This window comes from Phyllobates terribilis, unplaced genomic scaffold (genome assembly GCF_046119375.1).
Source record: "Phyllobates terribilis strain yellow unplaced genomic scaffold, ASM4611937v1 Scaffold_1__5_contigs__length_1240528914, whole genome shotgun sequence".
NCBI classification, from domain to species: Eukaryota; Metazoa; Chordata; class Amphibia; order Anura; family Dendrobatidae; genus Phyllobates; species Phyllobates terribilis.
In genome coordinates, this window is record NW_027362761.1 from 48,740,706 (window position 1) to 48,764,168 (window position 23,463).

General features: G+C 45.5%; 1 protein-coding gene across 2 annotated transcripts in view; it reads right to left on the reverse strand.

Moving 5' to 3' along the window:
* Window positions 1-23,463, reverse strand: part of SLC49A3 (solute carrier family 49 member 3) — a 116,392-nt gene that overhangs the window by 48,297 nt on the left and 44,632 nt on the right. The window lies entirely within an intron of this gene.

Genomic DNA, 23,463 nt, shown 5'->3' on the forward strand with positions numbered 1-23,463 from the left:
GTGGACTGTGGACTGCTCATTAGCATTGTTTACAGCAGACTGTGGACTGCTCAGCAGCAGCATTTACAGTGGACTGTGGACTTCTCATTAGCATTGTGTACAGCAGACTGTGGACTGCTCGGCACCATTATGTACAACAGACTGAGGATTGCTCAATAGCATTGTGTACAGCAGACTGGACTGCTCAGCAGCAGCGTTTACAGTGGAGTGTGCACTGCTCAATAGCATTATGTACAGTAGACTGGACTGCTCAGCAGCACCGTTTACAGTGGACTGCTCAATAGCATTGTGAACAGTAGACTGTGGACTGCTCAGCAGCAGTGTTTACAGTAGACTGTGGACTGCTCAGCAGCAGCGTTTATAGTAGACTGGAATGCTCAATAGCAATATGTACAGCAGACTGTGGACTGCTCAGCAGCAGCATTTACTGTGGACTGCTCAATAGCATTATGTACAGCAGACTGGAATGCTCAGTAGCAGCGTTTACAGTGGACTGTGGACTGCTCAATAGCATTGTGTACAGCAGACTGTGGACTGCCCAACAGCAGCGTTTCCAGTGCACTGTGGACTGCTCATTAGCATTGTGTACAGCAGACTGTGGACTGCTCAACAGCAGCGTTTACAGTAGACTGTGGACTGCTCATTAGCATTGTGTACAGCAGACTGGACTGCTCAACAGCAGCATTTACAGTGGACTGCTCAATAGCATTTTGTACACTAGACTGAGAACTGCTCAGCAAAAGCATTTACAGTGGTATGTGGACTTCTCAATAGCATTGTGTACAGCAGACTGTGGACTGCTCAGCAGCAGCATTTACAGTGGACTGTGGACTGCTCATTAGCATTGTGTACAGTAGACTGTGGACTGCTCAGCAGCAGCAATTGCAGTAGACTGTGGACTGCTCAAAAGCATTGTGTACAGCAGACTGTGGACTGCTCAGCAGCAGCATTTACAGTGGACTGTGGACTGCTCAATAGCATTGTGCACAGCAGACTGTGGACTGCTCAGCAGCAGCATTTACAGTGGACTGTGGACTGCTCATTAGCATTGTGTACAGTAGACTGTGGACTGCTCAGCAGCAGCGTTTGCAGTAGACTGTGGACTGCTCAAAAGCATTGTGTACAGCAGACTGTGGACTGCTCAGCAGCAGCATTTACAGTGGACTGTGGACTGCTCAATAGCATTGTGTACAGCAGACTGTAGACTGCTCAGCAGCAGCGTTTACAGTGGAGTCTGGACTGCTCAATAGCATTGTGTACAGCAAACTGTGGACTGCTTAGCAGCAGCGTTTACAGTAGACTGTGGACTTCTCAGCAGCAGCGATTACAGTGGACTGTGGAATGCTCAATAGCAATATGTACAGCAGACTGTGCACTGCTCAGCATCAGCATTTACTGTGGACTGTGAACTGCTCAATAGCATTATGTACAGCAGACTGGACTGCTCAACAGCAGCGTTTACAGTGGAATGTGGACTTCTCATTAGCAATGTGTACAGTAGACTGGACTGCTCAGCAGCAGCGTTTACAGTGGAATGTGGACTGCTCAATAGCATTGTGTACAGCAGACTGGACTGCTCAGCAGCAGCGTTTACAGTGGAATGTGGACTGCTCATTAGCAATGTGTACAGTAGACTGGACTGCTCAGCAGCAGCGTTTACAGTGGAGTGTGGACTGCTCAATAGCATTGTGTACAGCGGATTGTGAACTGCTCAACAGCAACGTTTACAGTAGACTGTGGACTGTTCATTAGCTTTGTGTACATTAGACTGTGGACTGCTCAGCAGCAGCGTTTACAGTAGACTGTGGACTTCTCAGCAGCAGCGATTACAGTGGACTGTGGAATGCTCAATAGCAATATGTACAGCAGACTGTGCACTGCTCAGCATCAGCATTTACTGTGGACTGTGAACTGCTCAATAGCATTATGTACAGCAGACTGGACTGCTCAACAGCAGCGTTTACAGTGGAATGTGGACTTCTCATTAGCAATGTGTACAGTAGACTGTGCACTGCTCAGCATCAGCATTTACTGTGGACTGTGAACTACTCAATAGCATTATGTACAACAGACTGGACTGCTCAACAGCAGCGTTTACAGTGGAATGTGGACTGCTCAATAGCATTGTGTACAGTAGACTGGACTGCTCAGCAGCAGCGTTTACAGTGGAGCGTGGACTGCTCAATAGCATTGTGTACAGCGGATTGTGAACTGCTCAACAGCAGCGTTTACAGTAGACTGTGGACTGTTCATTAGCATTGTGTACATTAGACTGTGGACTGCTCAGCAGCAGCATTTACAGTGGACTGCTCATAAGCATTGTGTACAGCAGACTGTGGACTGCTCAACAGCAGCATTTACAGTGGACTGTGAATTGCTCATTAGCATTGTGTACAGCAGACTGTGGACTGCTCAGTAGCAGCATTTACAGTGGACTGTAGACTGCTCAATAGCATAGTGTACAGCGGATTGTGAACTGCTCAACAGCAGCGTTTACAGTGGACTGTGGATTGCTCAATAACATTGTGTATAGTAGACTGTGGACTGCTCAACAGCAGCATTTACAGTGGACTGTGAATTGCTCATTAGCATTGTGTACAGCAGACTGTGGACTGCTCAGCAGCAGCGTTTACAGTGGAGCGTGGACTGCTCAATAGCATAGTGTACAGCGGATTGTGAACTGCTCAACAGCAGCGTTTATAGTGGACTTCTCAATAGCATTATGTACAGCAGACTGTGGACTGCTCAACAGCAGCGTTTACAGTGGACTGCTCAATAGCACTGTGTACAGTAGACTGTGGACTGCTCAGCAGCATTTACAGTGGACTGTTCATTAGCATTGTGTACAGCAGACTGGACTGCTCAACAGCAGCTTTTACAGTGGACTGTGGACTGCTCAATAGCATTGTGTACAGCAGACTGTCGACGGCTCAGCAGCAGAGTTAACAGCAGGCTGTGGACTGCTCAACAGCAGCGTTTATAGTGAACTGCTCAATAGCATTATGTACAGCAGACTGTGGAGTGCTGAACAGCAGAGTTTACAGTGGACTGTGGACTGCTCAATAGCAGCATTTACAGAAGACTGTGGACTGCTCATTAGCATTGTGTACAGTAGACTGCTCAACAGCAGAGTTTACAATGGACTGTGTACTGCTCATTAGCATTGTGTACAGTAGACTGTGGACTGCTTGGCAGCATTGTGTACAGAAGACTGAACTGCTTAGTAGCAGCATGTACAGAACAATATGGACTGCTCCGCAGCATTGTGTACAGTAGACAGTGGACTGCTCAGCAGCAACATTTACAGTGGACTGTGGACTGCTCATTAGCATTGTTTACAGCAGACTGTGGACTGCTCAGCAGCAGCATTTACAGTGGACTGTGGACTTCTCATTAGCATTGTGTACAGCAGACTGTGGACTGCTCAGCAGCAGCGTTTACAGTGGACTGTTCAATAGCATTATGTACAGTAGACTGTGGGCTGTTCAACAGCAGCGTTTCCAGTGGACTGTGGACTGCTCATTTAGCATTGTTTACAGCAGACTGTGGACTGCTCAGCAGCAGCATTTAGAGTGGACTGTGGATTGCTCAATAGCATTGTGTATAGTAGACTGTGGACTGCTCAACAGCAGCGTTTATAGTGGACTGTGGATTGCTCAATAGCATTGTGTACAGCAGACCGGACTGCTCTCAGCAGCGTTTACAGTAGACTGTGGACTGCTCAATAGCATTGTGTACAGTAGACTGTGGACTGCTCAGCAGCAGAGTTTACAGAATATGGACTTCTAGGCAGTCTTTAGTACAACAGAATGTGGACTACCCGCCAGCATTATGTACAGCAGTCTGTGGACTGCTTGGCAGCATTGTGTACAGCAGACTGAACTGCTCAGCAGCAGAATGTACAGTACAATATGGACTGCTCCGCAGCATTGTGTGCGGCAGACTGTGGACTGCTCAGCAGCAGCGTTTACAGTGGACTGTGGACTGCTCATTAGCATTGTTTACAGCAGACTGTGGACTGCTCAGCAGCAGCATTTACAGTGGACTGTGGACTTCTCATTAGCATTGTGTACAGCAGACTGTGGACTGCTCGGCACCATTATGTACAACAGACTGAGGATTGCTCAATAGCATTGTGTACAGCAGACTGGACTGCTCAGCAGCAGCGTTTACAGTGGAGTGTGCACTGCTCAATAGCATTATGTACAGTAGACTGGACTGCTCAGCAGCACCGTTTACAGTGGACTGCTCAATAGCATTGTGAACAGTAGACTGTGGACTGCTCAGCAGCAGTGTTTACAGTAGACTGTGGACTGCTCAGCAGCAGCGTTTATAGTAGACTGGAATGCTCAATAGCAATATGTACAGCAGACTGTGGACTGCTCAGCAGCAGCATTTACTGTGGACTGCTCAATAGCATTATGTACAGCAGACTGGAATGCTCAGTAGCAGCGTTTACAGTGGACTGTGGACTGCTCAATAGCATTGTGTACAGCAGACTGTGGACTGCCCAACAGCAGCGTTTCCAGTGCACTGTGGACTGCTCATTAGCATTGTGTACAGCAGACTGTGGACTGCTCAACAGCAGCGTTTACAGTAGACTGTGGACTGCTCATTAGCATTGTGTACAGCAGACTGGACTGCTCAACAGCAGCATTTACAGTGGACTGCTCAATAGCATTTTGTACACTAGACTGAGAACTGCTCAGCAAAAGCATTTACAGTGGTATGTGGACTTCTCAATAGCATTGTGTACAGCAGACTGTGGACTGCTCAGCAGCAGCATTTACAGTGGACTGTGGACTGCTCATTAGCATTGTGTACAGTAGACTGTGGACTGCTCAGCAGCAGCATTTGCAGTAGACTGTGGACTGCTCAAAAGCATTGTGTACAGCAGACTGTGGACTGCTCAGCAGCAGCATTTACAGTGGACTGTGGACTGCTCAATAGCATTGTGCACAGCAGACTGTGGACTGCTCAGCAGCAGCATTTACAGTGGACTGTGGACTGCTCATTAGCATTGTGTACAGTAGACTGTGGACTGCTCAGCAGCAGCGTTTGCAGTAGACTGTGGACTGCTCAAAAGCATTGTGTACAGCAGACTGTGGACTGCTCAGCAGCAGCATTTACAGTGGACTGTGGACTGCTCAATAGCATTGTGTACAGCAGACTGTAGACTGCTCAGCAGCAGCGTTTACAGTGGAGTCTGGACTGCTCAATAGCATTGTGTACAGCAAACTGTGGACTGCTTAGCAGCAGCGTTTACAGTAGACTGTGGACTTCTCAGCAGCAGCGATTACAGTGGACTGTGGAATGCTCAATAGCAATATGTACAGCAGACTGTGCACTGCTCAGCATCAGCATTTACTGTGGACTGTGAACTGCTCAATAGCATTATGTACAGCAGACTGGACTGCTCAACAGCAGCGTTTACAGTGGAATGTGGACTTCTCATTAGCAATGTGTACAGTAGACTGGACTGCTCAGCAGCAGCGTTTACAGTGGAATGTGGACTGCTCAATAGCATTGTGTACAGCAGACTGGACTGCTCAGCAGCAGCGTTTACAGTGGAATGTGGACTGCTCATTAGCAATGTGTACAGTAGACTGGACTGCTCAGCAGCAGCGTTTACAGTGGAGTGTGGACTGCTCAATAGCATTGTGTACAGCGGATTGTGAACTGCTCAACAGCAACGTTTACAGTAGACTGTGGACTGTTCATTAGCTTTGTGTACATTAGACTGTGGACTGCTCAGCAGCAGCATTTACAGTGGACTGCTCATAAGCATTTTGTACAGCAGACTGTGGACTGCTCAACAGCAGCATTTACAGTGGACTGTGAATTGCTTATTAGCATTGTGTACAGCAGACTGTGGACTGCTCAGCAGCAGCGTTTACAGTGGAGCGTGGACTGCTCAATAGCATAGTGTACAGCGGATTGTGAACTGCTCAACAGCAGCGTTTACAGTGGACTGCTCAATAGCATTGTGTACAATAGAATGTGGACTGCTCAGCAGCATTTACAGTGGACTGTTCATTAGCATTGTGTACAGCAGACTGGACTGCTCAACAGCAGCTTTTACAGTGGACTGTGGACTGGTCATTAGCATTGTGTACAGCAGACTGTCGAGGGCTCAGCAGCAGCGTTAACAGTGGACTGTGGACTGCTCAATAGCATTGTGTACAGCAGACTGCAGACTGCTCAGCAGCAGCTTTTACAGTGGACTGGTCATTAGCATTGTGTACAGCAGACTGGACTGCTCAGCAGCAGCATTTACAGTGGACTGTGGACTGCTCAATAGCAGCGTTTACAGTGGACTGTGGACTGATCAGCAGTAGCGTTTACAGTGGACTGCTCATAAGCATTGTGTACAGCAGACTGTGGACTGCTCAACAGCAGAGTTTACAGTGGACTGTGGACTGCTCAATAGCAGCATTTACAGAAGACTGTGGACTGCTCATTAGCATTGTGTACAGTAGACTGTGGACTGCTCAACAGCAGAGTTTACAATGAACTGTGTACTGCTCATTAGCATTGTGTACAGTAGACTGTGAACTGCTCAGCAGCAGTTTACAGAAGATGGACTTCTAGGCAGTCTTTAGTACAACAGAATGTGGACTGCCCGCCAGCATTATGTACAGCAGTCTGTGGACTGCTTGGCAGCATTGTGTACAGCAGACTGAACTGCTTAGTAGCAGCATGTACAGAACAATATGGACTGCTCCGCAGCATTGTGTACAGTAGACAGTGGACTGCTCAGCAGCAGCGTTTACAGTGGACTGTGGACTGCTCATTAGCATTGTTTACAGCAGACTGTGGACTGCTCAGCAGCAGCGTTTACAGTGGACTGTTCAATAGCATTATGTACAGTAGACTGTGGGCTGCTCAACAGCAGCGTTTCCAGTGGACTGTGGACTGCTCATTTAGCATTGTTTACAGCAGACTGTGGACTGCTCAGCAGCAGCGTTTACAGTGGACTGCTCAATAGCATTGTGTGCAGTAGACTGTGGACTGCTCAATAGCAGCATTTGCAGTGGACTGTGAACTGCTCATTAGCATTGTGTGCAGTAGACTGTGGACTTCTCAGAAGTATTTACAGTGGACTGTTCATTAGCATTGTGTACAGCAGACTGTGGACTGCTCAGCAGCAGCGTTTACAGTGGACTGTGGAGGGCTCAATAGCATTGTGTGCCGTAGATTGTGGACTGCTCAGCAGCATTGTTTTCAGTGGAGTGTGGACTGCTCATTAGCATTGTGTACAGCAGACTGTGGACTGCTCAGCAGCAGCATTTACAGTGGACTGTGGATTGCTCAATAGCATTGTGTACAGCAGACTGGACTGCTCTCAGCAGCGTTTACAGTGGACTGTGGACTGCTCAATAGCATTGTGTACAGTAGACTGTGGACTGCTCAGCAGCAGCGTTTACAATGGACTGTGGACTGCTCAATAGCATTGTTTACAGCAGACTGTGGACTGCTCAGCAGCAGTGTTTACAGTGGACTGTGGACTGCTCAATAGCATTGTGTACAGTAGACTGTGGACTGCTCAGCAGCAAAGTTTACAGAATATGGACTTCTAGGCAGTCTTTAGTACAACAGAATGTGGACTACCCGCCAGCATTATGTACAGAAGTCTGTGGACTGCTTGGCAGCATTGTGTACAGCAGACTGAACTGCTCAGCAGCAGAATGTACAGTACAATATGGACTGCTCCGCAGCATTGTGTGCGGCACACTGTGGACTGCTCAGCAGCAGTGTTTACAGTAGATAGTGGAATTCTCTGCAGTATTGTGTACAGCAAATTGTGGACTACTTGGCAGCATTGTGTACAGCCGACTGTGAACTGCTCGGCACCATTATGTACAACAGACTGAGGATTGCTCAGCAGCAGCGGTACAGTAGAATGCGGACTGCTCGACAATATTGTGCACAGCAGACTGCTCTGTTACAGTGTTCATAGCAGATTTTGGGCTGCTTGACTGAAACATTTAAAGAAAATCATTTACTCGACTTATCAGCTACCTGCAAGGAGATTACAGCATACAGTGGCATGTAAAAGTTTCGGCACCCCTAGTCAAAATTACGGTTATTGTGAACGGTTAAGTAAGTTGAAGATGAAATGATCCCTAAAAGACCTAAAAGTTAAATGTGACACATTTCCTTTGTATTTTAGGCAAAAAAAAATATATCTTTCAGTTTTTACATTTTAAAAAATTTTACAAAAAAAAATAAAAAAATCGGCAGATGCAAAAGTTCGGGCACCTTTGGAGAGTTGTGTGCTCAGATAAATTTGACAAAGGTTTCAGACCTTAATTAGCCTGTTAGGGTTATAGCTTGTTCATTCTCATCATTAGGAAAGGCCATGTGATACAAATTTCCCAGCTTTATAAAAACCAGCCTCCTCTAATTTTGTGCCAAAAAACAGCAGCCATGGATTCTTCTAAGCAGCTGTCTAGAACTCTGAAAATGAAAATGGTGGAGGCCCACAAAGCAGGAGAAGGCTATAAGAAGATAGCAAAGCGTTTTCAAGTTGTCCTTTCCTCAGCTCGAAATGTAATTAAGAAATGGCAGTTAACAGGAACAGTGGAGGTCAAGATAAGGTCTGGAAGACCAAGCAAAATTTCAGTAAGAACTGCTTGTAGGATTGCTAGACAGGCAAATCAGATCCCCCGCTTGACCTTCAGAAAGATTTAGCAGACTCTGGAGTTGTAGTACATTGTTCAACAATTATCAAAGGTATGTGTGGAGAAAAAAGGGAACAGAATTTCAGGAAAAGAACATCTCGCACAACCATTCACATGGGGGTGGATCAATCATGCTTTGGGGTTGCGTTACAGCCAATGTGGAACATTTCATGGGTAGAGGGAAGAATGCATCAAGAATTTGTAGAAATTTCATTGAATCCAAACATAACACCGTCTGTAAAAAAGCTGAAGTTGAAAAGAGGATGGATTCTACAAATGGATAATGATCCTGAATACACATCAAAATTCACAATTGACTACCTCAAAAGGCGCAAGCTGAAGGTTTTACAATGGCCCTCACAGTCCCCTGATCTGAACATTATTGAAAATCTGTGGCTAGACCTCAAAATAGCAGTGCATGAAAGACGACCCAGGAATCTCACAGAACTAGAAGAATTTTCCAAGGAAGAATGGATGAAAATCCCTCAAACAAGAGTTGAAAGACTCTTGTCTTGCTACAAAAAGTGTTTACAAGCTGTGATACTTTCAAAAGGGGGTGCAACTGGGTACTAACTATGCAGGGTGCCCAAACTTTTGCATCTGGCCATTTTCCTTTATGTCATTTTTTTGCCTAAAATACAAAGGAAATGTGTGATCTTTAACTTTAGGCCTTTTAGAGATAATTTCATCTTCAACTTGCTTAACTGTTCACAATAACAGTAATTTTGACCAGGGGTGCACAAACTTTTACATGCCACTCTATTTACTGCATACTATTAAGCACTAAACGTCAAGAACAGCATAGTATGCAGTAAGTTCGCATGCTCCTTCTAATGCTGATGCCGCTGACGAGTCCTAAAACTGCCTAAGGCTGTGTGCCCACGATGCGTTTTTTAAGCATTTTGGCAGCGGCAAAAACGCTGCAGAAACGCTTAAAAATTGCATGGTAGAAGGCCTGCCATGCTCCCCAATGATAATCCGAATGTGCTGTGCACATGCTGGGGAAATTTCCGCTGCGGGTTATCATTGCGGAAAAAAACGCAGCACTACCAATTATTTTGCGGAAGCGCTGCGTTTTCACTGCCATTGACTTTCATTGGAACGCTTGGATTCCGCATCACTGAATCTGTACATGCGGAATCCAAGCATTTCTGGAGGAGAGGAGACTCTACTCCGGACCCGGGTGCCATAGAACCTGTGAAAAAAAGAATAAAATACAAAATAAATATTATATTTACCTTCTGATGGCCCCTGGTCTCCTTGTCTTCGCTTGCTGGCAGATCACGGTGGACTGAAGGACCTGCACTGACGTCATAGTCATGTGACGGCAGGTCCTTTAGTGTAGTGTACGGCGAGCTGCCGGCAAGTCAGGAAGGAGCGAAGCAAGACTCCGGGGGCCATCGGAAGGTAAGTATAGATTTATTTTTTTATTTTTTGACATTCTTTGGGGTCAAACTATATAAATCCATGCCGGTTGCATAGATTTGTGGCGCCCCTGCGGGTTCAGTCGCCACAGAGGTACTGCATCGCACCCAGAGGTGTGGTATCCCACTTTCAGGTAAGGAGGGAGTACTACCTAGGACCCACACACTTGCATCCATTACACCCCACTTCAGTAGGGCAGGGCGAGATTGCTCCTAAGGGAGAGCACAGTCCCTGGTCCCTAGCTGGAGGGTGGAACCATGTAGTGGGTGTGGGTGGAGGAAGAAGATCAGGGGAGCACTTGAGAAGGAGGATATAAAAAGGGGAAGCCATCTTGGGTGTTCAGTCAGAGGAGGACAGTGAAAAGAGCAGGAGCTCTGCTCAGGAGGAGCGGGCCTGAGAGAGAGGCTCAGGAGAAGAGAGACTGAAGGGAAGAGAGGAGCAGTGAGACAGGCTCCAGAAGGAAAGCGTGGATCCTAGGGGTACGGGGAGTGCAGCAGGCCACCCCCAGTACACCCGAATCTACCAGGAGTGGAAGGATCAGGCCACAAAGGGGACCGGCCCCTAACTAGTGGGAATTATAACATTCAGCTAGAAATCGGAGGCTTCTACATTTGCAGGGTGTAGTTGCCACAGCCGCAATTAATCGCCAAAAAGGTAGCCACACAGGATCCAGGGAACTCCAGGTTGCCCGCCAAGATCTGAGGTTACCGGCTTGGGACACTGTTTGCGAGGCGCAGGGCAGGAGGGTGAGAGCCAGCGCAGGAAGACGACCAGGAGAGGCACACGGAAAGGGGTCCCGCTAAGTGCTTTTGAATTACCTGAGGGATTGCTGAACCCCTCCCTGAGTAAACACAGGACGACGTGGGTGGTTATGATCTGCAGTTGTAACCAGGAGCAACATGATAATCGTGAGTAAACCCTGAAGACTGCACCCCACTGTCTCTGTGAATTATTGCTGCGCCATCATCCCCTGCACAACAACAGTTACCTCATCATTAACTATCACAGCACCGCCCTGGAGCTTAGCTCTACCTGTGGAGAGCTGAACCAACTCTGCTGCATTACCAACAGCTCCAGAGGACCTGCTCCGCAGCAGCGGCTCCATATAGCCGCATACCACAGGTGGCGTCACGAACATTAAACTATAAAAACTATAATCCCCTTTTTATTGACCGCCCTGGGTCACGGACCGGGTCACCGCCACTGTGACATCTCCCGTAGCAATGACCGGCCCGGCACAGAGTACCCCACGGCCCAGGGGGCGTGTCAGATTTATATAGTCTGACCAAGTTGTCAAGCACTTTCCAAGTGATGCTAAAATCGCTTGGAAAGCGCTTGTCAACCCGCATGCGGAAATGCATGTGAAGAACGCTTCACATCCGCATGTCCCTGGCAGGAAAAACGCATGTACAATCCGCATGTACAATCCGCATGTAAAATCCGCATGCGTTTTTTCTGCCAGGGAGATGCAGAAACGCTCAAAAAAAATCCGGAGCATTTCCGCATCATGGGCACATAGCCTAACGTTTATTCTGATTCCCTAACAGAGGGAGACCAGTAAATAAACCTCCCACTAGTGCTTACAGTCAGTACAGTACAGTCAGTGCAGTAGTCAGTAACAGTTTAGTGCTGGCACAGTGTGCAGACTGATTGCTGCTCTGCTTGTCAATCTAAGGCTGATGCAGCTCTCACTCAGTACTGGTAGAGGGAACCCGTCTATCAGTCCAGCAACGCTCAGATTGATTGCTGTGCTGCATTGCTCTGCTTGTCAATCTGTGCCCCGTTCCAGCATAAACTACTACTGCTGACTACTTTTACTGACTGTAAGCATTGGTAAGCAGGGCAGCTGTCTCTTTCTAGTAGTAGAGAATCAGTGCCAATGTTGCCACTGAAACAGTCTGATTTTTTTTCTTTAAAATTGTGCTGGAATAGGAAAGGGCCTTTCACAGACTGTCGACATAGAGCTGAATTGTGTACAAGTTTGCCTGGTTGGCTTCTTTATGGCCAAGCTGTTGTTACTCTTACATGCCTAGACTCATTAAATATATTTACAAACTAACTTACGGCAATGATGATATCCCTTACTAGTGCCACTTCTTAAGGGCTCATTCAGATGACCACTTATCTCACATGAGAAAATAAGACCAATTCTTTTGATCAGACTCTGATCAATGTTTGGTCCAAGTGTTATGCGTTTCTCTCTTATGTGGAGAAATAAAAATAAAAAAATTCTCCACCTTTTTTCATGGACCCTTTGACTTGCATTGATCCGATCTTCATACTTGTAAATGGCCAATAGACTATCACAGGTACGAGTGCTATCTGTGAAAAACAAGGATATCACTTGTACATGAAAATCAAATGTCTGAATAAGGCCTAAAGACAGCCGGGGTGTGGTTACAGCTGCCACTCACAATGTACTAAGTGGTGACTGAAGCTGCGCATCTGTAATGCACATGCCCGGACTGACTGGCGTGTGCGTGTTTAGTGGTTCCACTGTGCCATGAACCGGAGAGTGCCTGGAGGGGCGTAACTAAGTATCTGCTCGATCCGACCAAGGTCGCACGACGGCATACGACGCCAGTGCACCAGGGAGGAACCGAGCAGAGGGACCAGGGTCTACTCCAGGTCAGACTCCGGACACGGCTGTTGACCCACACCGGGGAATACAGGAACAGGCAGGCTAGAGCGCAGGCTGGGTAGGATCCAGTACAGACTGGGAGACGAGTTCAGAGCCGCAGATGCGGTAATCAAACAGAGTAAAGCGAAACCGCAGGTGCGGTGGACAAGGCTGAGCAGAGCGAAACCGCAGACGCGGTAGACAGGGAGGAGCAGAGCGAAACCGCAGACGCGGTAGACAGGGCTGAGCAGAGCGAAACCGCAGACGCGGTAGACAGGGCTGAGCAGAGCGAAACCGCAGACGCGGTAGACAAAGCTGAGCAGAGCGAAACCGCAGACGCGGTAGACAAAGCTGAGCAGAGCGAAACCGCAGACGCGGTGGACAAGGCTGAGCGGAGCGAAACCACAGACGCGGTGGACAAGGCTGAGCAGAGCGAAAAAGCAGACGCGGTGGACAAGGCTGAGCAGAGCGAAACCGCAGACGCGGTGGACAAGGCTGAGCAGAGCGAAACCGCAGACGCGGTGGACAGGCCTAAGCAGAGCGAAACCGCAGACGCGGTGGACAGGGCTGAGCAGAGCGAAACCGCAGACGCGGTGGACAGGGCTGAGGTAAATCGCCGAAGAGGTAAACAAAGACAAAGCAAAGGGGACAGAGCTCTGTTCACACGGAACAGACTGGAAAAGAAAGGCAGAACCAGATACACACAAGGTACTTGCAAAGAAGTAGCGAAAGGACTCCAACTCACAAACGGAAGTACAATGACAACGAGTAGAAGTTAGGTGCAGGTTCAGACTCTACAGAAAAAGGGAGCAAACGGACATGAAGACAAAACAGGTAAGAAGCTAGAAGACAGTTCAGACAAGAACAGTTACTGCAACAAAATGCAGGAACGAGCCTAGGTAAAGCCAAGTGCTGGTTCAGACACTGCAGAAAAAGGGAACAAACGGACATAAAGACAAAACAGGTAGGAAGCTAGGAGACAGTTCAGACAGGAACTGTACTGCAACAAATACAGGAGCGAGTCTGGGTATGGGCCCCCAGAGGGCGAGACGAACAGGCTAGGAGTGTGTTCAGACAGGCCTGGAAATACAGCCTCCAGGAAGGCAGACAGACAGCTGGCTAGAGTACACAGACAGGACACAGTTCAGACACGGGAACTGATACCGCAAGGCAGGAAACAGACAGGACCTGGCACATCAGTGACAAAAAGCCAACTGACAGAACAAGATGCTCAGGCAAGGATTCCAAGGAGGAGCTGGGTTAAATACCAGGTGACAGACAGCAATAGGCTGAGGATGCATCAGGGGAGTGTCAGCAGCAGCTACAAGAAACAGGAAGTTCAGCGGGCGTCGCCCTAAACAGCAAGAGCAAAGCAAAGCAGACAACATGGAAAGAAGCCAGAGTGGCAGTCTGGACTGGAGATCAAGTGCGCGCTCTTGCACAGTGGGAGATGGACCACTATGCAAGGACGCCGCCAGGTTTGTTACAGCATCTATGACTGAAAGCCGGAGGCTGCCGAGCAGGATAAAGTTAATTTCCTAAAGGTAGTTGGGCTTTCAGTGCGGCGGCCGCACAGTTTTAGAACACTATTAACCAGCAGATTATCCTCACATCTGCAGGTTAATAGCATTTCATCTTTTTACATGACAGATTCCTTTTAAGTTGGATCTATACTACTGAAACATGCTCCTGGGAAGGACATACTAGCGCAAAGGTATATACCTATTTATGGTTTCTTGAGTGGATTTATACTACTGCCAGGGATTGTCAATGAAAATTGCGCTTGCACAAGTGTGCTTGACTTTAGGCATCTGTTTGCAATAGGTCTCTGGTGAAACACCTGAACTCAAATACACTCCTCAACATTGAAACTGCAATGCCAAAAAGGAAAAGTCACAGATCACAGGACAGAGGACAGATGCTCTGTTTGGGTCATGCTCTAAACTCTAACTTTATGCATTACACCCATAGACATCCATCACTTTACAGCCAAAATAATAATTGTGCTTTGATGGAAGCCATAGGACTTTACCTCTTTTTTCCGTTGAAGTGCAACATAAAGTGAAGGGAGTCTTAGTTATTAATTAGGAGTGTCCTGTGGTTAGGGAATGAAAGGTAACCCTCTTCTGTTTCTATTGTAAACCTACAAGTGACAGCATGTTTGATTCATGTACATCTGAATGAGGCCTTATTCCCTTCCATGTGTAGTGTGAGATTTGTCACTCTTTATCTACCCTTCATATCTAGTGTGGGGGTCATTCACTCTGGACATTCCCTCCATGTCTAATGTGGGGGTCTATCATTCTCTACCTGATGTCCATGTATAATCTGGGGTCTATCACTCTGTACTTGCCCTCCATGTGTAAAACAGAATTTGCCATTAACTCTATACCTCCCTTCCATGCGTGGTACGGAACCTGTCCCTCTCTTCCTGTCCTCCATAGGTAGTGAGACGTCTGTCACTTTCTACCTGCTCTCTATGAGAAGTGCAGGGCTTTAGGGTTCGCTCACATTAGCGTATAAAAATAGCTTCGATGTTGCTCCTGAAAAGTTGGACAAGTGGAATCCGTATGGTTCAACTTACCGTATGTTATTCGAGTTTGCGATTTTTTTTCACCACCTATCACCTATTTAATTTAATGTGTATTGTAGAATCAAACTAAAAACAAAATTCTGCGGTTATGAAGGATCCTTCCAGCACCGACTGCTATTATTATTATTATTTTTCTGTGGACTCCAGAGACAGGGTTATAGCTATGGCACAAATGGTGTCCGGGTGAGTGAGGGTGAAAACAGAGTAACTCCCTGTATAACTTGATGAGTTGACATGCATGTAATTACACTTACAATGGCCACATTTATACAAGTCTGGAAATAAGAGCCATCTTACAAAAGTATCTCCCCAGGCCCTTAGTACTGCATGATTGGGTGAAAAGCACAATAGTTTCTCTTCGGTCCACTGGGCACATATCAACATGTTTTCCTCTGTTACCACTTAGCAAACACCCTTGCAAGAATGTAAAGTGTACTTAAATGGGCACAAGTTAAAAATCTCGATATGATCTAATGAGCCACATCATTGTACGTGCCGTGTTACTGGGACGCACACAACAAATTGTTTTGACATTGTAGATCAAATAAAAATGTTCTTATTCACAGACAGCAAACATTTTTATTAAAGAAGCATACCCATCAAAGTTTTTATCCCCTGTGGTAAACCGGCATGCTCAGCTGTACACGGAGGTGTACACGGAGGTAGACACGGAACACTGTCTCTTTAAGTTTCGGGTTTGTTTATTAAAAGCGTCATAAACCAACCTAGTGTTCATAAAGTAAACACAGCCCATTCGGCATAACGGCAAAGCAAAATAAAAAGATATAGCACAGTCCGTATATCGGCCGGGGACCGGCCACTCAGGGTTAACCACGCACGGTTCAGTTTTAGCACAACACATGCAAGCTCCTCTCTGGAGCAAGCCTCTCCAGATACTGAACAATTAATGCCTGAGCAGGCCATGTATTTAAACCCCAGACCACACCCTGAGGTGGAGATATGGAGAACAACCTCCCACCCGCTCTATGGTTCTCATAAAAACACACCCTTTTACAAATGGTGGATTAACTCCTCTCAACAAACAACATGCTGGAGGAAACTTAACAGTTTTAATTCACTAGAGCTAATAGCCTCAGGGGAAACATATCTCCCCTCCAGCAGTTTACCAGTGACTTTGTCAGACCTCTTAACCACTTCGCGCCAGAGCCTGTTTTTGCCTTCGTGACCAGGCCAATTTTTTCAATTCTGGCCACTGTCACTTTATGAAGTAATTACTTTGGAACGCTTCAACGGATCCCCCTGATTCTGAGACTGTTTTTTCGTGACATATTGTACTTCATGATAGTGGTAAAATTTCTTCGATATAACTTGCGTTTATTTGTGAAAAAATCAGAAATTTGGCGAAAATTTTGAAAATTTTTCAATTTTCAAACTTTGAATTTTCATGCCCTTAAATCAGAGAGATATGTCACACAAAATAGTTAATAAATAACATTTCCCACATGTCTACTTTACATCAGCATAATTTTGGAACCAACATTTTTTTTTGTTAGGAAGTTCTAAGGGTTAAAAGTTGACCAGCGATTTCTCATTTTTCCAACAAAATTTACAAAAACATTTTTTTAGGGACCACATCTTATTTGAAGTTACTTTGAGGGGCCTTTATGACAGAAAATACCCAAAAGTGACACCATTCTAAAAACTGCACCCCTCAAGGTGCTCAAAACCACATTCAAGAAGTCTATTAACCCTTCAGGTGTTTCACGGGAATTTTTGGAATGTGGAAGAAAACAATGAACATTTAACTTTTTTTCACAAAAATGTTACTTTAGACCCAATTTTTTTATTTTCACAAGGCTAACAGGAAAAAATGGAATACACAATTTGTAGTGCAATTTCTCATTAGCGCCCTGATACCCCATATGTGAGGGAAAACCACTGTTTGGGCGCACTGCAGGGTTCGGAAGGGAAGAAGCGCCATTTGACTTTTTGAATGTAAAATTTGTTTGAATAATTAGCAGGCGCCATGTTGCGTTTGGAGAGCTCCTGATGTGCCTAACCAGTGGAAACCCCCCACAAGTGACACCATTTTGCAAACTAGACCCCTTAGGGAACTTATCTAGATGTGTGGTGAGCACCTTGCACCCCCAGGTGCTTCACAGAAGTTTATAATATTGAGCCGTAAAAAAAAATTTTTCACATTTTTCCCACAAAAACATTTTTCATCCCTTAATTTTGCATTATCATAAGGGTATGAAATTTGTTGGCGTGTTCAGGAGAAATTGCACCATGAAATTTGTTGTGCAATTTCTCCCGAGTACGCCGATACCCCATATGTGGGGGAAAACCACTGCTTTGGTGTACGGCAGGGTTCAGAAGAGAAAGGAGCGCTATATTGGCTGGAATAGGTTGCAGACACCAAGTCACATTTGAAGAGTCGCTGACATGCCGAAACAGCAGAAACCCCCACAAGTGACCCCATTTTGTAAACTACACCTCTCAAGGAATTCATCTAGGGAAGTAGTGAGCATTTTTTAATTTTTTAATTTATACCATTGGGCAGTGAAGAAAACATAATTGTATTTTTACCACAAAAAAATGTTTTACCCTCAGATTTTACATTTTCACACAGGGCAATGGGTAAAAATGGTGCCAAAATGTCACACAATTTCTTCTAAAAGTGGCAATACCCCATATGTGGCTGTATCGTACCGCTTAGCCATACGGCGAGATCTGGGAGGGACGGGGCGCTATTTGACAATTGGAGAACAAATTATTGTAGAATAGGCATTTGGATTTGGGAGCACAAAATTTTCTGAATTTCTTTTGGGGGGCAAGGGCCATTTCGCTTTTCCAGAGCCTTTCTGCTACCAGTAACTTGGAAGTCCCTTATATTTTTAACAGATAACGGACCTGAGCGGGGACTAGCTTTTTTTGAGGACTGAGTTGAAGCTTTTATTGGGAACATTTTACGTAACATTTATCCGGCGCTCTAGGCTGAGCACTTACATCGGGGTTTCCATCTAAATTTCCAAGTGATGTAATTCAGATGAAACCCCTACAGGATCCATTCACTATAATGAGGCAGCAGAGTTACTCTGGACTCCGTCTGGCCTCTGTTTAGCGGTGTCCTTTTTTTCAGAAGTGCACAAAACTGTGGCCAACCGCACTTTTATGCACGCCTAAAAAAAATGACACAGTGGGATCACAGGCCAGATGGCATCCACAGTGGCCTATATGTGCCTCATTACAGGGAATCTTCATTATGGGTTCCGTCTGAATCACGTATTTCAAAGATTTACACGGAAACTCTGGTGTAAGTGCTCAGCGCAGAGCGCAGGATAAATGTGAGCAGAGCCTTACTGCGATCTTTGGGAGACATAATAAACAAATCAGTAGCAGGTGAAGAATTGGTTTTATTTATTTTTTACGCCGTTCCTCGTGCGGTATAAGTGATGAGATTACTTTATTCTTCGGGTCGGTGCGATTACAGAGATACCAGATTTATATCGGGTTTTTATGACTGACAGCTGTCACACACTAAGAGACGCCTTTTTTTGCAAAATCTAGTTTTTGCATCGCCATATTTTGAGAGATATAATTTTTCCATATTTCGGCCGACAGTGACGGCTTGTTTTTTGCTGGACGAGTTGACATTTTTATTGGTACCATTTTTGGCTACGTGACATTTTTGGATCGCTTTCTATTCCGTTTTTTGGGAGGGAAAATTAACAAAAACCAACAATTCAGGAATTGTTTTTTAAGGTTTTTTTTTTATGCCGTTCTGCGTGTGGTAAAAGTGATAAGGCAGCGTTATTCTTCGGGTCAGTACGTTTACAGCGATACTACACTTACTGTATATTTTTTTTTGTTTTGGCACTTTTACACAATAAAACAATTTTATAGAATAAATATTTTTTTTGCATCACTTTATTCTGAGAGCTATTTTTTATTTTTCGGCTGATGGAGCTGTATGGCTTTTTTTTGCGGAACAAGATGTTTTCAGCGGTACCATTTTTATTTCCATTTTGCTTTTTGGTCGCATTTTTTTCCACTTTTTGTTTGGCGATATGATGAAAAAGCATAGTTTTTTGCTCCGTTTTTTATTTATTTTTATTACGGTGTGCACAGAAGGAGTTAGTGTGACAGTTTTATAGATCGGGTTGTTTCAGACGCGGCGATACCAAATATGTGTACTTTTTTTGTTTTTGCATAAATATACGGATTTATTGGTTTAATATTTTATTTATTTATTTTGTGATTTTTTTTTAAGAGTTTGAAAACATTTTTTTGTCTTTTTTTTACATTTTTACTTAGTCCTGTATGGGACATTAATTTTTATTTTTCTAATCAATGTTCTCATGCAATGTAATAGACGTGTATTGCATTGCATGAGAACTTTGCTGACAGTTTCACACTGTCTGTCTTCTGCTGGACTCAGCTGCAGGCTGAGCTCAGCAGGACACCATATATGGCAGATCTGGAGGCGGTCATGTGACCTCCAGCTGCCATAACAACGGCAGGTCCTGGAAGACATCAGGGGGCCGTCAGAGAGGTAAGTGGACGACCCCCTCTCCTCTCACTATTTTCTATATGCCGCGATCACTATAGATCGCGGCATATAGAAGATAGCAAAGGGTTAACATCATTGGGACCTGATCCAATCAGGTCCCGATGATGTCCCCTGTCAGAGCTGTCGCTCTGAACCGCAACCACAGCACTTGCAGGACCACCGACGGTTCATAAACGTCGGCGCTGCACAGAGCCCAGGCAGCGCCGACGTACAGTGGGCGGTCGGGAAGTGGTTAATATATTGCAGTCTTCATATTATATGGCACTGTGTACTTCCAATTGCTCATTTTGCCTTTTTACCCAGATAATTCTTCTCTTTGCTCTGCTGTGTAGAAACAGAAAGTCTCTTGTCCCTGAATTTATCATTCTCATCTTCAACTCCTGACCAAGCTGCCCCCTCCTCCCCACTGCCAGGGACTTTTTCAGTTACTCATGACTTGTGCAGGGAAAATTGACCTCCTGTTTCTTCATAGAGCTTAGAAGGATTCAGCTATCAGTTTTTAATCATGTGATGTCATAGACCTAATGGAAAACAGAAGAATTAGCTGTGGAGAACGGCAAAATGAGCAATTGTAATTACACAGTGCTATATAATATGATGATTGCAATATGTTAATGTAGCACCCTGAGGATTCGGCTGCTACAGGGGTATTGCACCTCAACCCAGAGGTGTGATATTCCACTCCCGGGCAAGGATGGAGAGTGGAACTGAGCTCGGTAGGCTGCATGCACTACACACATCCCATTTCCGAGGAGCAGGCCGACGGTACTCCCACTTAGAAATGTGCAGGTACGACCGAGTCTGTTCCTGGCTGGAGTGGGAAGGGGGTGGTACATCCCAAGTAGTGTAGGGGCAGATAGGGGGAGCAGCCTGGGTAAAGATAGGAGCTCATTGGGTGCTGGTCACCTGAGCTCACACATAGAGGGTGTATATAAGGTGGGCACCAACTAAGAACAGGGTCAGATGCAGAGAACAAGTCTGTTGCAGAGAGGAAGTCTGAGGGCAGAGAAGAAAGACCCAGAGAGAGAGAGGAGAAAGCAAGAGAGACCCAGAGGGGGAGACAGAAAAGAGGACTCCAAGATCCCAACTTAAATCCCCGGGTGAAGAGTCGGCACAGGGTACCGGATCCCAAGCTGGTGGGGGCAGAAAACACACCCTAGCCAGAGACCGGAGACCGTGGGCAGCGTTTGCCACGGTCACCCATCACATCCACCCCGAAGGCACACCACATGAAGGGTCAGGGAACCCAAGGCCAAGGGTGTCCCAACAGAAGGCCCGAGGGAGCTGGACCTAGGTGGATCACTGGTGGGGACGGCCAGAGAACGGGACAGAAGGAGAGCTCAGGGCCACGCTCCGGACTTGTTTGGGGGTTGGCTGGATCCAGGACCTGGTGGACGCAGCACGGCTCGGGTGGTCACTCGAAGCTGGAGTGACCAGTACAACATCTGCAGTAAGTAAACACCCTTAACTGCACAACCCGACTCTGTCTTCATTGCCGTCTGCACTGCACCACCACAACCCCCATCCTCTGCACCTGTCCCCCCTGAGGCTATACCCCTCCCGTTGGGGGTTATCCCACCAAGCTGCGCACCCACCATCAGCCTCAGCGGACCCTGCTGCAGCGGCGGCCACAGTGACCGCATCACAACGGGTGGCGTAGTCGACACAAAAGAACTCTTAATAACATCTGTAGGACTGCCACATAACACTGAGTTTGACGCCCTGGGCACGGGCCGGGTCACAGCCGCTCGGAGACTACAACCCCCCATCTGATCCGGTGCCGGGTATTCCCCTCAAAAAGGAATATGTCCCAGGGGGCGCGTCATTAAGAGGATAAAAATTGGATGGGAGTGCTTCATTAAATAGTGATTAATCTTTACTTGGATAAAACCTTTTTATATATACTGATTCTTTATGGATGAGAAAGCCAAATATAAGAAAATAGAAGCCTGAAAAATCCAATGTAATCAACACATAATTATATCCCTAGCCTGAAAACATGTTCTAAACAAGAATATTTACAGTCTCTAACTTAAAGCAGAGATCTATTGATTGAATAAAAGGTTATGCAACTTTCTGATTGAATACACTTTTTTCTACGTTCATTTGGACAGGCCATTTGAACGTCGGGGCAGTATTACGACTCTTACAGTGACTGTCATTTCAAAAAACTTTTGACATATCATTCTAACAAAGTTTTGATTGGTGGAGGTCCGGGTGCTGAGAACCCCACAATTGGTAAAATAAAGGGGCAAAAGCTGCGTCTGCTATTCTAATAAGCATTTTCTTAACCCGTCCTAACCTTTATTTCTGCATCTCAGCATAGTCACCGACATTTCAATATAGTACTGTTTCAAGAAATCTCACTTACACAATAAATACTTTGTATGTCTACAAGTTGTGAACATATATTTCTGTTCAGGTACAAAACTGCTTAACGTTACAGCCCCAGTAAAATTCCTTCTGGAATGCCGTACATTGGAGTACACTTAAAGAACATTCAGAATACTATATATGGACAGTCACCTTTTTGTTAGAAGCATATGTCAATCTTTGGATCTACTCCTGTCTTTAGCAAAAAAACACCAAAAACTTTACTCTCGAATCCAGCCTTAAAAAGTGTTATTAGGCTATGTTCACATGCAGCGTATTTAAAGCATTTTTTTTGCTTTTTTTATGCAAATTAAGATTTCAGAAATCTCATGCACACACTTTTTTTCCTGACTGAAAGCAGCACATCAATTCTTTCAGTGTTTTTTTCACCCATATAAAGCAGTGAAAAAGTGAAAAATTTAAAGTGACAAACTTTTTGAGCAGTTTCAGTTGTGTTTCCGCTCCAAAAAATCAACAAAAAGACTCAGGCACCGATTCATCAAGACTAGTGATTTTTCTCTCCAGTATTAATAAAAGGGCGTGTTGGAGTCAGATGGTCCTGATTCATTAAGAGGCCTAATTCTCTAAATGAATCAAGAGCACCTGACAAGTGGCCTGTGCCTTGATGCGCCACGCTAGAAATCTTACTCCAGTCCCAAGGAGCGCCACAGCTCATCTTGAATTAGATGATTTGTGGCGTTGGACCCCTGTCCCAGCTATGCCCATGTTGGCTGAGCTAGGAGAGACTAGCATGAAAATAGCAAAATTCACAAAATTCACTGAGTACAGATTTTACCTGATTTAATTTAATTGAGAATTTTGATAATGACTATGAAGGAAAATATATAATCAATAAGGGAAAAATCATAACAGCAGTAGAATTTCATTTAGTGGAGATTAGGGTGAAACTGGATATTCCAATATTGTAAGAATTGTAAGGGGCTTGTGCTGGAGGTGTTAAATCTAGCACATTATCTCTGGGACCATGAGCTTCAAAGGGGTTATAGCAAATGGTCTATACTAGGCAGAATATTTCCTATTGTCTGTATAGGGAAACACAGGATATTTGAAATGCAACAATTTGGCTCATTGGCCATTTACAGACAGCATCTTTTAAATAGACCAATTGAGGTTGTCCTGGAAATATGAGTCTGGTCAAGACTATAAGAAGTTGTGTTATACAAAGAGAAGTGTTCACATGTGGGGGCAGTTTAAAGACTGATGTGTTCCATGA